Source organism: Odocoileus virginianus, chromosome 2, assembly GCF_023699985.2.
Source record: "Odocoileus virginianus isolate 20LAN1187 ecotype Illinois chromosome 2, Ovbor_1.2, whole genome shotgun sequence".
NCBI lineage: Eukaryota > Metazoa > Chordata > Mammalia > Artiodactyla > Cervidae > Odocoileus > Odocoileus virginianus.
Window position 1 is genome coordinate 59570342 of NC_069675.1, and position 18182 is coordinate 59588523.

Below are 18182 nucleotides of genomic sequence, written 5' to 3' on the forward strand. Positions count from 1 at the left end.
GCCTTAACACATAGTAAGTGGAGCTTGTGACCAGCCTGGCTCCAGTCCCCTTTTGATCCCCTATTAATATTTACATCCCCTTGTCAGGTCTTCTGCTGCTAGGCTGTGAGCTGGAACTAAACACTGCATCTGAGGGCAGTGCCCAGCAATGGAGAGGCGCTCAAACAAAATCATGGAAAGTGTCTGCCACATACACTGCCCTCACCAGCTTCTGTCTGTCTGATGTGCCAGAGGCACACTTCTATTTCAGGTTCAGTTAGAAGCCAGGCTCAGGAAGAAGTGGACTGATTCCTCACTGCCTTGTCACCACCTTGTTCTCAATAACACCTTAGTGAAAGAGAGCATCGTGGTTCCGAAGAAGTCAGAGCACTTACTATGTGGCTCTGTGCATGTCCTCAGTCCTATCAGACTCTTCATGTCTCCGTGGACTGTAGCCCACCAGGCTCCTCTGTCCATGGGATTTCCCAGGCAAAAATACTAGAGTGGGTTGCCATTTCCTTCTCCAGGGCATCTTCTTGACCCAGTGATAGAATGTGAGTCTCATGCATCTCCTGCCTTGAAAGGTGGATTCTTCACCACTGAGCCATCAGGGAATCTCTGTAGTCATATCCTACTAAACCTCCTCTCTACTGAGGGCTTCAGGCACATTTTATCTATGTGTCTTCTTGACCTTGGAGTACATGCAAAGAAAGAACAGTTTCTCCTAAGAAATGAATACAAGAACTTTATGCTGGGCAGAGGGTAGAGCAGAAAGAGTGGCATTTTGACACCAGGGCTCAAGTCTTCTTTGGGGATGAAGATAATACATGACCTTTAGTAAGCCCCCAAGTGCTGAACTAATGCAAGTCATTATTGCTGTAATCTAATCCTTCTGCCTTCCATCCTGACCCTTCACAGAGAGAATATTGAACCTGGGGAACCTCTATATTGGTAGAAAAATCTATCTCCCAGGACATAATTGCTTTCTCCTCTTTAGACGTTTATTAGCAGTTGTGGGAATGTTTTACAGCTCTGGACCTTCTAAATTAGCAGTGGCTTTTCCACTTCTGTCTCAGGAGGCTTCAGCAAAAACGATAAGTCTGGGTTTGTTCTCCCTCTGCCTTTGTAACTACAGCCCTGATCCTGCAACCCAGCACGTGCTGTAAAACGTGGACTCGTGGAACCCAGAGGATGTAAAACACCTTTGGGAAAGTGTGTTTCTTACAATTCAAATAGGCAAACTTCACCTGCTGAGAAACAATTTAAGTTGCTGTTGCTAAAAAGAAGACTCTTGAGAGTCCCTTGGACTGCAAGATCAAACCAATCAATCCTAAAGGAAATCAGTCCTTAATATTTGTTGGAAGGACTAATTCTAAAGCTGAAGATCCAATACTTTGGCCACCTAATGTGAAGAACTGACTCACTGGAAAATACCCTGATGCTGGGAAAGATTGAGGGCAGGAGGAGAAGCGGGTGACAGAGGATAAGATGGTTGGATGACATCACCGACTCAATGGACATGAGTTTGAGCAAACTCCAGGAGATGGTGAAGGACAGGGAAGCCTGGAGTGCTGCAGTCCATGGGGCTGCAAAGAATCAGACATGACTGAGTGACTGAAAAAAAAGAGAAGAAAGATTAGAGGACTGAGGTTAATCGCACATTTAGCTTTCTATGCCAGTCACTGTACTAGGTAGTTCAAGGTTAAATTTAATTCTCAAGCCAAAATAAAGAGAAGTGTCCTTATATGACATAGAAGGAAAGTGAAGCTTCAGTGAAGTAGTGTTCCTGAGGTTACATACCTGCAAGACTGGTGATTAGTTTTGAGACAAATGTTATTGACTTCAAAGGTTGTTGAAAACACACTTATCATACTTAGAACAGTAAGGCTGAGGCTCGACCTTAAAATTTTTTTAAACTGGAATGATGGGAATGGAAGCAGGGTGGGTTAATGATGGGGCTAAGAGCCTGAAAAATGACTGTTCCCTTAAAGGTGCCAGGGGGTTTTTAGTCTCTGGAGGTGGGTACTTCTTTTCAACATTAGTGAAGAGTAAGGCATGGCAACTCACTCCAGTATTCTTGCCTTGAGAATCCCATGGACAGAGGAGACTGGTGGGCCATACAGTCCATGGGGTTGCAAAGAGTTGGACACAACTGATAACAAAGTGCACACACACAGTCCTTGGTTTGGGGACTATCACCACCAGAATGGGCTTTCTGGTGCTGAGAAGCACTTGCAAGAATTGAGGGGAATGGTTTCCTGAGAGACTTGGGGACTTGGCTGAGGGCAGCTGCTTCTTGAACCAAGGAAACCAGCTTGGCACAGATAAGAGGAGGCACCAGGGCATCCTTCACAGTCTCTGTCTATAGAAAACATATGGCTTAAACACGTATCACTGAATTAACAGGTCTATATTTCATATATCCATTTATCCATGAAGATGGTAGGAAAAAAGTACTTCTGTTTCTGTTTATTCTTCAATCAGTAAAGCTGTGCGCCTGAAGATTCTTTGTAAAGTCTGAGCACCCAAAAAGGTGGCAACACAGCCCCATGGCACTTTAGAACCCTTTGCAATTAAACAGTGTAGGTTTCTTGCCTCTGCAGTTCCCTGAAACTGTTAATACTGGTTATATCTTTATTCATGATGCTGCATCATCCATCATGTCACCATCTGCCACTCTCTCTCGAAGGCTGTTCTGTGCTTCCTTGATGATGACCAAAACTGGGAGTGTTATTCAGAGTATGCAGATAAATATAAACAGTTATTTGTCTTTTTGTTGTTGTTCAGTCACTCAGTCGTGTCTGTTTTGTGGCCCCATGGACTATAGCCCTCCTGACTCCTCTGTCCATGGCATTTCCCAGGCAAGAATACTGGAGTGGGTTGCCATTTCCTTCTCCAGGGGATCTTCCTGACTCAGGGATCTAACCCATGTCTCCTGCATGGGCAGGCATATTCTTTACTACTGAGTCTTTTCTAGTCATGCTGAATTATTAACATTTATAAGAGTTTTATTAGTGAAAGCATAGAAACATATTTTCTGATCTTGTCTTCTCTTAAACTCATTAGTCAAAGTCACTGCATTCCTAGAATGTAATCTCTCTCAAGAGAAGGCATGCCTAAAGACAGCCTCTTCAGCAAGGGATGTTGGGAAAGTTTATAGCCACATGTAAATCAATGAAGTTAGAAGACACCTTCACACCATACACAAAAGTAAACTCAAAATGGCCTACAGATGTAAATATAAAGCATGACATCATAAAACTCCTAGAAGTTTTATGAAGAACTCCATAAAACATAGGCAAAACATTCCCTGACATAAATCGTACCAACATTTTTTTGGATCAGTGTACAAGGGCAATAGAAATAAAAGCAAAAATAAACAAATGAGACCTAATCAAACTAAAACTTTAACAGCAAAGGAAACCATAAGCAAAATGAAAAGGCAACCTACAGACTGGGAAAAAGTATTTGCACATATATAACTGACAGAGCTTCATTTCCAAAATACACAAACAGCTCATACTATTCAGTAACAAAAAACCAAACAACCCAATCAAAAAATGGGCAGAAGACCTAAACAGACATTTCTCCAAAGAAAACATACAGATGGCCAATAGGTGCATGAAAAGATGCTTAACATTGTTAATTATTAGAGAAATTCAAGTAATAATTACAATGAGGTACCACTTCACAACAGTCAGAATGGCCATAATTAAAAAGTCTACAAATAACAAATGCTGCAGAGGGTGTGGAGGAAAGGGATCCCTACTATACTGTGTATATACACACATATACACACATATACTGTGTATATACACACATATATACACACACACTGTTGGTGGGAATGTGAATTGGTGCAGCCATTTTGGAAAACAGTATGGAGATTTCTCAAAAAACTAAAAATAGAGTTGCCATATGATGCAGCAATCCCACTCCTGGGCATATGCCCAGGCAAAATTATAATTTGAAAAGATACATGCACCCTATGTTCATAGCAGCACTATTCACAATAGCCAAGACAGGGAAGCAACCTTAATGTCCACTGACAGATAAATGGATAAAGATGTACGGAAATGGAATACTACTCAAAACAAGAATGAAATAATGTTGTTTGCAGCAACATGGATGGACTTAGAGATTATCACACTAAGTGAAGTAAGTCAGAAAGAGGAAAACAAATACCATATGATATCACTTATATGTGGAATCTCAAACATGACACAAACGAACTTATCTACCAAACAGAAACAGACTCACAGACATAGAGAACAGATTCGTGGTTGCCAAAAGGGAGGGGGCCTTGGAAGGGATGAACTGGGAGTTTGGGACTAGCAGATGCAAACTATTATAAATAGAATGGATACACAACAAGGTCTTGTCATATAGCACAGGGAACTATATTCAATATCCTATAATAAAACATAATGGAAAAGAAAAAGAAATTTTTTAATTAAAAAAAAAAAAAAGAAAGCATCCCTGACTACTAAACACTCCCCTAGTAGAGACGATAATTGAGGGACCAGTGATGGAGCCAGAAGATCCAGCCCATTTGCACAAAGCAGTCAGTCCTGGTCCTGGTCCGGCAAGGCTGAAGACCAACTGGACGAGTTTGAAACCAGTCAGAAAGGCTCATTAGCACTGCAGAGCAACTGTTCCTAAACCCCTGGAGGAGACAGGCAAGGCCACCCCAAGGGACGGTCTGACACATGGCCTGGAGCCTGTGATAGAGGTGGGATAACAGTGATGAGGGGAGGAAGGTGCCATAGGGTTCAGGACTTCCCTCTGACGCCCCGGCCGCCCTTGGGTGTTTACACTGGGAGTGACTCCACAGTGGGAACACATGTGGGTGAGAGTCAGAGCGTAGCTCAAGCCCAAGTCTGGCCACAGGTACCCCCAAACCGCAACCTTGTCCTTAGCCCTACAAGAGTGAGAATCTCCCCAAACCAAGGTGTTCACCCCATTCTGGTGGCCCGATCTTTTGTGATCCCTGAAAGCAATATTGCACTGACCCAGCAAAAGCAAGTCATTCACCAGGCCTCCTGGTTCCAGGGCTCCACAGGTCCCAGGAACCATCCCCACTTTAGAAAAACAGACTCCAAAGCAGAGGAGCAGGGGTATGGAGGATCAGAGCCTCACTCGTCTGGGTCTAAGGGGGGCAGGAAAACACTGTCTCCCTGTGTCAAGAGCAGCTGCAGTCCTGGCATCTGCTCTGGTCCTGGCAGTGGGATGACTGAATAGAGGGAGGGACCACAGCCAGGGTTAGCTGGAAGGAGAGGGAAAGCCCACAGGTTCTGCTGGAGAGGCACTTCTAATCCCTTTGAGAACTTTTCCCTTGCATTCACAACCTGGCTAACTGTTTGCTGCAAGAGGCCTAGATTTTGGCCTATCTCAACTTTTGACATGCCTTCCTCTCTGTGTTTAATCACTCATACTTTTTGATTTAAAGTGAGACATGTGTGACTCTTCCTTTCACTTGAACACTTAGAGGCCATGGTAGGGTTATTAACTGACCTAGTTTCAATATTGTTGTGTCTCAGGGAATAGGGAGGCCGAGGAGAGTGAACAAAATGGGGGAGACGGCTGGTAGAGCAGTCAGAATGCACAGAGTATTTATTAAGTTTTCTCTTACATAGGTGTAGTTTTCAGCACCCCAAAACTGTTATAGTAACTTCAAACTGATCACAGATAATAATAACCAAAGGCATTATAATAATGAGTTTGAAATATGACAAGAATTATCAAAATGTGGCACAGAGAAAATGAGCAATCACTCTTGTAAAAATGGTGCTTGTTGACTTGTTCAACACAGAGTTGCTGCAAACTTTCAGTCTGTGGAAAACATAATATCTGCAAAGTACGATGAAGTGAGGTATGCCTGTATTTCAGCAGTTCTTTTTTTTTTATTATTATTGCTGAGATGATTCTGTTTATTCTTTTGTATTCTGTTGTATGGACAAGCATGGCTTATTTTCCTACTGATGGACTTGGAGCTGTTTCCATCACCTGTGATTTAGAACCATGTTCTGAGGCACCTCAGAGATATGCAGGGTCCACCCAGGATTAGCTGCTAGAGTGGAAATCAAAGCCTCCATGTTACAGCTCCCTGGGAAAGAGTCGATTAGCTTTCTAAGAGCTGAGAGTCCCTTGGCTTCTTTGCCTTGGTGCAGCATCAGTGCTAAGGGAGAGACAACTGAGATTAAGTCAGAAACCAGTAAACCAGGGCAGTCACAGCTGCCTGATGACTGACTGCCAAGTAGACCTGTCCAGATACGCCATGCAGCTCACTCTGGTGAGTAACTCTGCTCTTGGAACAATGACTCCTGCGTAATGAACGAAATTCACAAAAGGAAGTAGACTCCTACTGTTTGCCAAATTCCAAAGCAATGAACCAACTGAAGGCCAATGGGAGTCTCAGCTTCTGCTGGAGTTTAGGTCAGACATATCAATACAGACATCTAAATCAATACAATGGGATACAGCATAACCATCTAGAGTGTCTCCACCTTATCATTCATCCAGAAAGTGGAATATGGATGATGTGTCTCTCACAGGAGGACAGTGAGGTGGCTGACAAGGCCTGGGTTCTCAAAGAGGGTCCATCAACTGGACTTGCTGAGGCCCAACTTGGAGAATTGGACAAAACAGGAGGTGTGTCCATGAACAGAGCTAGATTTTCAAAATGACTCCTGCCTCCCAGTCCTCTTCTCCTCTCCACCCCACAAAATACTGCAGCAAGAGGAAATGTAATGCTGGCTCCACCAACACAGCTCCTCTAAAGGAACCCACAGTGAACCACTGACACTCTCCCACCAGCCACAGCCAACTTCCTTTTCTGTGTCCTTACCCAGTTTCACAGGAAGTTTTGTGCTTTCTGCTTTCGGCCACCAGCAAACTCAGAGATACTTTTGCCACCCAAATATCTCAGGTGTATAATACCTTCTCATCTAGACAATCTATTCTTTTTCTTTAAAAATTTTTATTTATTTATTTATTTTTTTGGCTGCGCTGGCTCTTAGTTGCTGCATATGGGATTTAGTTCCCTGACTAGGGATTGAACCCAGGCCCCCTGCATTGTGACTGTGCTTAGCCACTGGACTGCCAGGGAAATCCGTCAACCTATTCTGATTGGTCCTTTCCCTCATGCTAATTTCATTTTGCATTTACATTTCACTAACACACTGTGCATTACCTATAAACCATGTTGAATCCTTTGTGGAATGAGATGGGGTATGAATAAATAAGTCAGAAAGCCTGACCTCAGAGCTTAGCTGAATCCATCTACATTTCCTCTCTACTCCTACCCAGCAGGGTGGCTGACACAGTGACTCCTTCCGGTTGAGTGCAGCTGCCTCTGGAGGTGATGCTTTCCAACCTTCTTACCAGTACTTTGAACTTTTACTATTTATTCATTCAACAAGTATCTACTGAACACCTAATATATGCCAGTGGCCAGGTGAAATAAGTAGGTCCCTGGTCCTGTGGAATCTCCCCCTGTTGGGGGCGGGGGGGTGGTTGGCAGAGATAAATAACTGAGCCAAAAAAGGGGAAAAAAAACACATGATTTCAGATAAGTTCTATAAAGAAACTGTGTTTTAGCTAGGACAGTCAGAGGAGGCCTCTGGGAGGGGCCGATATTTGAACAAAGATATGAATAACCGGATGGAGGTGAGCCAGAGGATGTTCTGGGGGAAGAATTTTCCAGGCTTCGGGAACAGCCATGCAAAGGCCATGTGATGACCCAGAGAGCTTGACCCATTCTGGGTGAAATTTGGCTGCCGTCACCAACCCCTTCACTAGCATTCGGGTCTGAGCCACCTCACACCCCTGCAGGGGCCTCCTGACTAAGCCCCCTGCTTCTGCTCTTGGCCCTCTTCAGTCTATTCCGCACACAGCAGCCAGAGAGAGCGTTTGAAATTAGAAATTGGTTTATTCCACTCTCTTGCTCAAAAGGCTTCATCAATTTCCAATTATACTCAGAATAACATATGAGTTATTTACCACAACATATGAGGACCTATATGACCTGATTCCTTCTCTCCTACCACTGCTATAACTATCGTCACCACCACCATCACCATTAATGATCATCAGCACCACTCCACCATCATCACCTCATCATCACTCCCATCAATATCACCGTCACTACCACTTCATGCACACACCAAAAAAAAAAAAAGCCTCTGTAATAATTATACTAGTTAATATACACACATTAATACACATATAGTTAATATATACATATATATCTATGTATAAGCTCCTATTTGTATGGCAGACATTGTTCTTAGCACTTCCCAGGTGGTGCTAGTGGTTAAGAACCCGTCTGCCAATTCAGGAAACAAGACAGACGAGAGTTTGATCTCTGGTTCAAGAAGATCCCTTGGAGAAGGAAATGGCAACCCACTCCAGTATTCTTGCCTGGAGAATCCCATGGACAGAGGAGCCTGGTGGGCTACAGTCCATAGGGTCTCAAAGAGTCTGACATGACTGAAGCGACTTAGCACACAGCACATTCTTAGCACTTTCCACATAACAACTCATTTAAGCATCACATTTAATATGTAAATTCATATATAATTTATATACATTTAAGTCACATATAAATATAAAGCCTCAAATTTTCACAGAATAGCCCACTTAAGCTTCAACAATGCTGAGGAGAAAGTACTATTATCATCATCATCACCACTATCACTTCATAGATAAGGAAACTGAAATTTAACCAAGTAACAAAATAGAAGAACCTTAGGTCCCTGACAGGATGGAGCCCTTTTATCCATCCTGGATTGATTAGGGGAGAAAGAAATCAACTTCTGCCTGGTTTAAGCCCCTGTTATATCAGGTCTTCATGACAACAACTGAATTAGTATCTGTAATGACAAGTGGGCAAAGTCAACCTGGAAAACAGAGGTTTGCCAGTGGCATGGCCACCGTCCTCATCTCAGAAACTGACGTGCCAAGGCGTCATGTTCATCTCCGTGTGAGGCTAGAGATTTCTGAAGACCTCTACACCAGGCTACACAAGCCAGACTCACACAACAGAGGTGGGAGGAGCTCATCTCTGCAGCAAGGTGCTGATGCTTTTATTTATGTAGAACCATAAATGTCCCAGTAGTTTTTACGAGTGTAAAGCAGAAAATTATCAAACCAGAGCAATGCTTCCTAAGCCAAGAGCTGACACTCCAAAAAAGAGGCCTCATCTCACAAAAACAGGGTGTGTATATATTTGGAGGATGTAAGATCATAGGAGAAACTAGATAGGCAATCTAATCTGATCTGAAGGCTGGGAGAGAGAAAAGGAGAGTGAGGTGAAAGAGGCTGAGCTGAGTCACAAGGGGCTGGTTTGGGAGGTGCACAGAAGGATTCAAAGTGTTTTTTCAAATCTCTTTTTTCATTGAAAAATCACTATAATAGTGAAAGAATGTTTTAAGCTTCTGTGATTTCACTAGTTTTTAACAGAACTTTAAAAGGAATCTTTGACATAAACATACCTTCTAGTTTTTGTACTGGTTATTATCAATCTTATCTACAGGTTAATTCAACTTTAAAATTTCTAATTATACTTCCCCATATTTCTACACACCCATTGCTGTTGTTGGGAAAGTCACTTAACTCACAGAGCCTCAATTTTCCTGTCTTTAAAATGGGGTTAATAATACCTATAATAATACTCCATAAAAATGGGATTGTTATTGAGGATTAACTGAAGTAAAGAGGGTCAAACACTTAGCAGAGGGCCTGCCACAGTCAGTGTAACCCAGAGGCATCGTTCTTCCTAAAGAGTTAAAGTTTCCCCCAGAATCCAGTTCAAGGGCACTGAGAGTTCAAAACATCTCCTTCAATTTTGTAAATTTCTGACAGTGAACTTCCTCAAGCTTCTATCTCCATGCTTATAAGCTATTTCTTATCTGTTCGCATCAAACAGCAAAGGAGTAGCATATAAAAGCTTGGATACATAAATCAACAGTTGGTTGATAGAATGATAGACAGCAATAAAAAAGAACAGATAGATCATTGTTACAGGCAGCATTGTTACAGGCAGCAATACTCATGGTTGTAATGTTGGCTGGAAGACATTTAGATACAAAATGACATAGACTCTGTGGTCCCCTCATACAAATTTCCAAAACAGGCAAAACTGAGCTATGATGACAGATATCACAGTAGTAGTTACTTTAGGGGGAAGATGATGGGGAGGGTGGAACAAGGCAGGGGTTTAAATAATGTCCAATATCTCGATCTGCAAGATAGTTACACAAACGTGTTTACTTTGTAAAAATACATCACCCAGTTCACTCTTGATTTGTGTAGTTTATTTATGTTCTACTTCAATTAAAAAGTTAATTTGTGGGGCAGGGGGAAGGAAAAATTGAGAGTATTGAATTAACAGGTGTACACTACCATATATAAAATAATCAACAGGATTTACTGTATAGCACAGGGAACCATATTCAATATCTCATAATAAATAATCATGGAAAAGAAGTAAGAAAGAATACAGATATATACATACATCTGTATAATTGAGTCACTTTGCTGTACCCCTGAAACTAATACAACATTGTAAATCAATTATATTTCAACAAAAGAAAAAAGTTAATTTACAAAGTGGGGGGTCTGAGCTGCCACAGGAGCAGATTCCAATGCAGGATGCCTGGCTTGCCCTGAATGTGCCAACCCCACTCCCCTCTTCTCTAGTGTCCAAACACATTTTCCCCCCTTTCTCAGGCAGAACAATTTTTCCAACTCTAAGGGTCCCAGGAGAAGTTTGAAGTCTGCTCTTACGTGTCATGGTGATGAATTTCTTCCCTCCAAATTCTTTTCTCATTCACATCATTGTGATAAACTCCTTTATGTGTGTGTGTATCTTTTTCTCTTAAATGAACTTCTAAGAGTGAGATCCCATCTTTACAACGCTTTATTCATATGCCCACTGAGTTTTCTTAAGTTGGGGGTACCCAGTCACAGCATCCAAGGGATTTTCACACACTATTAGTTCTTGCTAGTTTGTAGACCAGGAAAAAAGACCACTCTTGAGGACACCAGCCTGGCTACTCTTAAGTCATTTCCCTAAAAATGATGTTACTTCCCCTGAACTCGAGGTGATTATTCATCTCAAATGCGTCATCATTCACACTCATGCATTCCATGAACACTACATGTCTACCCAGGCCTGGTACTGTGCTGTGTGCTAGGATGAGCGTTACAATGGTGTGCAGCCAGCACGGCGATCTCTGCTTTCTGACAATGTCTGCTTTCTTCCTAATAGTTCTTGGGAAGGAGGATAAGAAGGAGAGTCATCCCCAGTGGAGGAGAGCATTTCTCCTGGTGGGAAAGGAGGTGTTGAACAGACCAAACAATACATGACCTTTATGACACAGTGAGCTCACATGTGTGCATGCATGTACACATGTGAAGGCAGATGCTGTCTTAGCTTCAATTCTTCCCCCAAAAGACCCTGACACAAAGATTTGAGCACAGTTTTTGTGGGGAGGTGATCCTAGTCAAACAACAAGACTAGAAGTGAGGGAGGGAAAACATCCATGAAGGGTACATTTTTTACAATATTTATTGGTTTATTTAGGGCTTCCCTGGTAGCTCAGCTGGTAAAGAATCTGCCTGCAATGCAGGAGACCTGGGTTCGATCCCTGGGTTGGAAAGATTCCCTGAAGGAGGGCATGGCAATCCACTTCAGTAGTCTTGCCTGGAGAATTCCATGGACAGAGGAGCCTGATGATCTACAGTCCATGGACTCGAAAAGAGTCGGACATGACTGAGCAACTAAGTACAGCACACTGATTTATTTAGAGGCTTCCCAAGAGGCTCAGTGGTAAGTAATCCACCTGCCAGTGCAGGAGACATGGGTTCTATCTCTGGGTCGGGAAGATCCCCTGGAGAAGGAAATGGCAACCCACTACAGTATACTTGCCTGGAGAATCCCATGGACAGAGGAGTCTGGCGGGCTACAGTCCATGGCATTGCAAAGAGTCAACAGACTTAGTGACTAAACAACAAACTGATTTATTTACCCACTGGACCACCAGGGAAGTCCCATGAAGGGGACATTCTTAAAACCAAATAGCAACAAAGCTAACTGGAGCTTAAGCCCACTGGAAATTCTGGAGTCCACGCAGCAAAGTCACCTGACTTATCGCACCTGAGTAGCTGCTTCTACACCAATTTGCATCATCCATTGCTGGAGGGCTGCTCTGGAGCTTGGAGAAGTCCCAGTTCTCTGAAACTTCTGGCCTGTCATCAGCCACATGGCCTCCTGTCTAACAGGCTCTGGGTGCCAGAGAAAGCCCAGTGCACTGGGAGGTCTGGCCAGCATTCACACAGTGGTAGAGGCCCTGGGAAATATTGTTGGGGTGTTGACAGTGTCTGCTTCACACATGCTTCCATTTCAGGGGCAGAGACAACTCTGGGAGGCCCTATATCTTTATATATAATGTCAGAAGAACAAGAAACTTGTGTCCCCTCTCAGCACACATGAAAGTGAGGCTCAGGTCAGAATAGCTCTTGGGAAATGGATAAATACAGAGCTTTACCTGAAAATCTGTTAGTTTCCCAGCACCTGGAGTGCTGGGCTATGCTTCCGGGGGCAATGACCCTAGACAGGGTGTTCATGTATGGGCATATTTGTTGGTTTCTTTCCATGCAGTGTGGCAGACCAGTGTATTTCACGGCCCGAGTCCTAGCAACTGGTTCAGGGATGAACTTAAGACCAACATTAGTAAAATTCAGAATTAATTCTAGAATGTTTGCTGGAATAACAAGGAAAATATTCTCTCTTTCTGCAAGACATGAAACTGCTAATCTGTAAGCCTGGAGCTATGGAGGCCACTGTATAAAAGGAAACTGCCTGAAGAATAGCAACAGAAAAAAAAGAAAAGAGCCAAAGGTTGTGAAGTGACCGAGGGCTGATGACATCACATGAACTACTGGGTCTAGCGATGCCTGAGTACCAACCAAATACACTCCTGACTTTTCGGTCATGTGTATTAAGATGAATACGATTTGCTAAAGCAATTTTTTTTCTGTCACTTATATCTGGAAGAGTTTTTGCAAATATAAGATATGAACTTGCAAACAGTAAGATTTCCAGGCAAGTCCTGGTTGAAGGAACAAGAAAAATGTCAACTGCTCTTAAAAAAAAAAAAAATTATTTTTAAAATTGGAGGATAGCTGCTTTACAATATTGTGTTGGTTTCTGCCATATATTAACATGAATCAGCCATAACTATACATATGTCCCCTCCCTCTTAAACCTCCTTCCCATATCCCACCCCATTCCACCCCTCTAGTCAACTGCTCTTAATGCTTCTCAGAACTAATTTTCTGAAACCTTGGTGAATGGCATCTTAAGGGTTACCAAAGCAATACAATCAGTCCTTAGAAGTGAGTTTAAGCCTCTCCTTCTTTATCTCTGGAAGATAATTGATGGGACACTTGCTGGAGAAAAATCTACATTGTTTGGTTAAAGAAATAAGTAACTTCTAGAGACTTCCAATGAGTTATTGGCTCATTAGAGCCTCAGCCAGACTTTTCTTGGCATCTTTCAAAGCCAACCAGGGTAAGAGATCAGAATAGGATCTCATAATAGCAGCTAACATTTTTGAGCACTTATTATGTGTCTGGTAGAGTTCTAAAATGTTTCATATATATAAACTCATTTAATCTTCACAAAAATCCTATGAAATAGGCACTATTTTTATCCCTGCTGTACAGATGAGCAGTTGAAGAAGAGAGGTTAAGTAACTTACTAAAAGTCACACAGCTGGGGCATAGTGGGACCAGGATTCAATCCAGGAATCTAGAACCTACACTCTTTTCTAATCACCCCATGTAAGGAAAGGAACCAAACCTGCTTTCCACTAATGCCATAGCACCAGCCGAGCATGTCTCCAACCTATTCCTAATAGTGAGATGTGAACTATTCCTCTCAGGATGAGATGGGCCAAGAGTAGTCAGGCATTTGGGGGCAGAGGCTGTTTTGTTGAATTAGCTGTATATACGTAATACAGCTAAAGTCTTGGAGAACATTCCTGGGGGAAGGTGGGGTCTAGCTCCTTTCCATGTCCCTTTCCTCTCCTTTTCTATAGTTACCATACCAAAGCACCTCATCCTCAATGTCCTATTTCCCTCACTATCCGCTGACGGCCTCACCACCTGTTCCACCAAGAAGAGAGCATCTGAGCCCCTCAGGTTCCTGCTCCCATAAATGTACCAGCATCTCCAAACATAGGAACCCAGGTTCCTTTGCTCAGCCTAAGAGGATGTGTCCCATCTCCTCCAGGCTCTGCCTTCACTCCGGATCCCATTCCTGTCACCTCTGCAGACTTCCCAGACCCGATTACTTTCTCTCCACCCTGGCTCCTTCTCCTCAACCAGTAAGACTGCCCAACTCCCTCCCAACCTAAAAAACATTTAAAAAGTCAACCACCTCATGAAAGAGGTCCACAGTGGTGTTTCTACTTCTTCACACCCAGTCTCTCTGCAACCTGCTGCTCTCTGGTTTCTGCCCACCACACCGCTCCCTTTACAAATTGTTCCTGTGCCAAGCTTGGATGACCTAATCTTATTTGACATCCCTACTGCATTGGCACCCCCCTTCTCCTTTTTTGAGTGTGAATAATAGTGTGGCAGTAAAGAGTGCTGTCTCAGGAGACAGACTATCTGAATTCAAAGTCCAGCTTCCACCTGTGTGACCTTGAGCAAGTGACTTAATTTCTCTGAGCTGCATTTTTCTCTTTCTTAGAGGTACTTAAAAAAAAACTCATTCATTTATTTGGTTGCATTAGGTCTTAGTTGCACCATGCAGGACCTTTCGTTGTGGCGCCCAGACTCGTTGTGGCATGAGGGTTCAGCAGCAAGAGGCTCAGTTGCCTTGTGGCATGTGGAATGTGGGATCTTAGTTCCCTGACCACACCCCCTGCATTGCAAGGCAGATTCTTAACCACTAACCCAACCAGGGAAGTCCCTCTTAGAGGTACTTATAATAATGGTGGTTTACACAATCAGGTACCTTAGACTGGATGAAATATGGTACCTTGCTACGCTTGTTTCTCCCTATTAAAAATCTTAGTGACTCTCTTTTGCCTGGAGTATGACATCCAACTCCTTAACCACAAATACAGGGCCCATTCCTGTCTCCCCCAACTCTACCAACACCAGATCACAGAGATGCCTCCACAAACTACTCTCACCTCTTCAGGCGACCAGTTCAGAGGGGAATATGGGGTGGGAGATTGCTGTCTTGGAGCCTGTTTTATGGAAGTCAGCAGGCTGGACCTGCATTCAGTTTCCCCTCTCTGAGTCATGGCTAGAAAATTATTTTTCTATTTTTTTTCTCAACGAGAAATAAAATATTAAAATTTCAGATTTTATTTTATAAAGATAGAACACTTGAAACTAAAAGGCATTTAAAAACTAGGATTAGATGTGGGAAATAATGAAAAAGAACATGTTTTGGGAGAACAATTCTATTTCATACATGTATAAGTATTGTTCAGTATGTATGTTTCAAATCCATATTTAAATAGTTTCTAAATTTTGGAATAGAGTTGATTTCACAAGAAATGTGATACTTCATTCAAGTACAGTTTCGCAATAAAGATTTGTTATGGTGTTCCTGAACTTGATTGTTCTTGAACTTATTTTTCATTAGTTTGGTGTTTTACTCTGAGCTATCAGAGAAGCCCTCTTAAATAACTATAGATTAGAAAGTATAAAAATAGTAAAAGAGGCTTTATGTACTCCTGTGATTTATTCTTAACAGATGCTAGAAACCAATATAACAAAATATGTCCATAACATTTAAAAGTTCAAATAAAACTTACAAAAGAGGGGTTTTGTGCATTTTATATATATTTAGGGATAAATTCCATTTGGCCACAACACATTATTATTTTTATGCATTGCTGAACTTCATTTGCTTATATTTGTTAAGGATTTCTGTGTCTATATTCACAGGTATATTGGCCTGTCACTTCATTTCCTTAGATGTCTTGTCAGGCCTTAATATCAGGGTTATGCAGATCGCCTAAAATGAATTTTAAAACTTTCCCTTCTTCTCCTTTTTGAAACAGTTTGTGCATGATTTACACTATTTTTCTCCTTAAATGAATCTAATTCACAAGTGGAATCATCTAGGCGTAGGGAGCTTTCCTGGTGGCTCAGATAGTAAAAGATTCTGCTTGCAGTGCGGGAGACCCGGGTTCTGTCCCTGAGTTGGGAAGTTCCCCTGGAGAAGGAAATGGCAACCCACTCCAGTCCTCTTGCCTGGAAAATTCCATGGATGGAGGAGCCTCATAGGCTACAGTCCATGGGGTCTCAAAGAGTCAGACACGACTGAGCAACTTCACTTTTCTTAGTGGCAAGCTTCTGATAATGAATTAAATTTCTTTATAAAATATAGATTATTTAGATCTTCTGTTCCTTCTGGGTCAATTTTGGTAAGTTTTATTTTTCAAAGAAAGTTCATTTCACTGAGTTATCAACCTACTAGCATAAAGTTGTTCATAGTATTCCGCTATTACCATTATAATGCCTATAGGATTGGTAATGTCAGCCCTTCTTCCATCCCATATATTGGTAACTTGAATTTTCTCTCTTTTTTTAACTGATCAGTCTTACTATGGGTTTATAAATTTTATGAAACTTTTCAAAGAACCAGTTTTCAAGTTTGTTAAAAATCCCTACAGTTTGTTTTCTGATATACTGATTTCTATTTTATACTTATTGTTTTTTCTTTCCTTGGGTTTAATTTCCTTATTTTTCTTTTTAAAGTGGAAATTTGGATAGTTAATTTTAAACCTTTCTTCTTTTCTAATATGATCAGTTCAGTTCAGTTCAGTTGCTCAATCATGTCTGACTCTTTGCGACCCCATGAATCGCAGCACGCCAGGCCTCCCTGTCCATCACCAGCTCCCGGAGTCTACCCAAACCCATGCCCATCGAGTCGGTGATGCCATCCAGCCATCTCATCCTCTGTCGTCCACTTCTCCTCCTGCCCCCAATCCCTCCCAGCATCAGGGTCTTTTCCAATGAGTCAACTCTTCGCATGAGGTGGTATGATCAGGTTGGTGCTATTGATTTCTCTCTAAGTGCTATACCCTATAAATTTTATAAATGGAAATGTAATATTGACTTTTTATCATTCCATTTAAATATTTTCTAATTTCTCTTAAAATTCTTCTTTAATCCATAGTTATTTAGAAGTATTACATATTGTTTAATATTCAAATATTTATAATTACCTAGGTATTTTATTCAGTTTTAATTTCATTCCATTGTGGTCAAAGAACATACTCTGTAAGATTTCAGTCTTTTGAAATGTGTGAATATAAACAAGTATGTAACTTGCTTTATAGAAAATGGAAAGTAGTCATCAGAGAGGTGAGGATAAAGTACCGTGAGAGTGGAGGGAAAGGGAAATTCCAACTGAGCTCAATCATGGAAGGCTTATGGAGGGAGGTGGCATTTGAGCTGGGTCTTGAAGGATGGATAGGATTAAGAAATAAGGAGTAGAAGGAAGGGAAAACTCCAACTAGACTCAGTTTTCCTTAAGAGGAGAAATTATGATTATCTTTTATGAAACCCAAGACCTCAGAACACAGCTGAGTGCACTTCAAATAGGTTTCATTAAAGTGACCAGCAACCTATGGCCCCAATTCCTTCCTCTAAGCTTCCTTAAAACACCTGCTCCCAAACCACCACTTAAATACTTTGAATTTTCAATCTGGTCACCTCCTGTTTTAGAAACTCAAGCAGCACAATATATTCTGAACTAGTAATAACAACAACCAGATTTCATAACTTCAAAAGTGTTTTTCGCTTCAGTTCCCTGGTACTCATCGTTCTAAGTTTTCTTTTTATGCCCACAGATACAGGAGTTTAAGAAGTGAGATATACTGGGAAGTCTGTATTTGTAGTCACCCCTCTTCCTTTCAGAGAAGTTTGGAATTCTCAGTGACATCACTGGAAAAAAGCTCTCTGTCACTACAGTCATGTGGCAAGAGTCACTCTTGAAAGTGTCACAGGCAGCAGGCAAGTGCCTCGTGGGGATCTATGTCATCTGAAAATAACTCCTGATCAGAGCCCTCTGGGTGAGTGATGCAGTTAAACCTGGGCCTGAATCCATTATCCTTCAGCCAAGCAACATAGAGGATGAGATGGCTGGGTGGACATGAGTTTGAGCA

General features: G+C 41.9%; 1 long non-coding RNA gene across 1 annotated transcript in view; it reads right to left on the reverse strand.

Moving 5' to 3' along the window:
- LOC139039424 (uncharacterized) overlaps nucleotides 1–18182 on the reverse strand; it is a 160192-nt gene that overhangs the window by 86229 nt on the left and 55781 nt on the right. The gene's annotated exons all lie outside the window — the stretch shown is intronic.